The sequence below is a fragment of the Poecilia reticulata genome, linkage group LG16, assembly GCF_000633615.1.
Source record: "Poecilia reticulata strain Guanapo linkage group LG16, Guppy_female_1.0+MT, whole genome shotgun sequence".
Lineage (NCBI taxonomy): Eukaryota > Metazoa > Chordata > Actinopteri > Cyprinodontiformes > Poeciliidae > Poecilia > Poecilia reticulata.
In genome coordinates this window covers 199,037-200,105 of record NC_024346.1, presented here as the reverse complement: position 1 = coordinate 200,105, position 1,069 = coordinate 199,037, and positions in this window count along the sequence as shown.

The following is a 1,069-nucleotide window of genomic DNA, read 5'->3' as shown; positions in this document are numbered from 1 at the left end:
ACCCAACCCGACCTGGACCAGACCTGGACCCGACCCGACCTGAACCGGACCCGACCTGACCTGGACCCGACCTGGACCTGACCCGATCTGAACCAGACCCGACCCGATCTGAACTGAACCCGACCCGACCCGACCTGACCTGCTCTGAACCCGACCCAATCTGGATCCGACCCGACCTGAACCCAATCTGGACCCGACCCGACCCAATCTGAACCCAATCTGAACCAGACCTGAACCCGACCTGATCTGGACCCGACCCGACCCAATCTGAACCCAATCTGGACCCGACCCGACCTGAACCCGACCCAATCTGAACCCGACCCAATCTGAACCCGACCCGACCCGACCCAGGCCCGCTGTGTCCGGTGCAGCGGCTGCAGATCAGCTGCTGTTTCCACCAAAACATCTTAAAAATGAATTCAGCACCAAATCACATCAAAGCACTTTAAAAACTAATTTCTGCATCAAGGTCAGTTTTATTCAGATCATTTTAAAGTTTTTTCTCCAAGGTTTTCCAAAATAAAAGTCCTAGAAATACAACACAATCTTCTAAATTGAACATAAATGTTTTATTATGAAAGCTAACAATTTACACAAAACTTTATTATTCATATTTTAAAGTAAAATAAATTACAGGAGAAAATAAATTTTGCATAATGAAGTGAGTCTTTTGTATAAATATGGAAAATTAAGAAATATAGTTTGAAGTTACTTTTAAAGTTGGTCGTTATTAATTAAAGCAGAATTTATGAAAAATTATCGATCACTTCTGGACCAGCAGGGGGCGACAGCGGACAGGCAAGACTCCACTTTAACAGGAAGGAACCAGCAGAACCAGAACCAGAACCAGAACTTTCTATGTTGGAAAAGTTAAAAGCACCAAAAGTTTTAATGAAACAAAATGAATAAACAACAAATGTTTGAAATTATTTATTCATCTGATCAGTTTCATGTTTTAGTTTAAAAACTGTAAATTATTGAATCCAGATGAGCCGACGGGCCGGTTCTGGTCGGTTCTGGTCGGTTTGGTCCTGTTTGGTTTTGTTTGGTTCTGGTCAGTTTGGTTCTG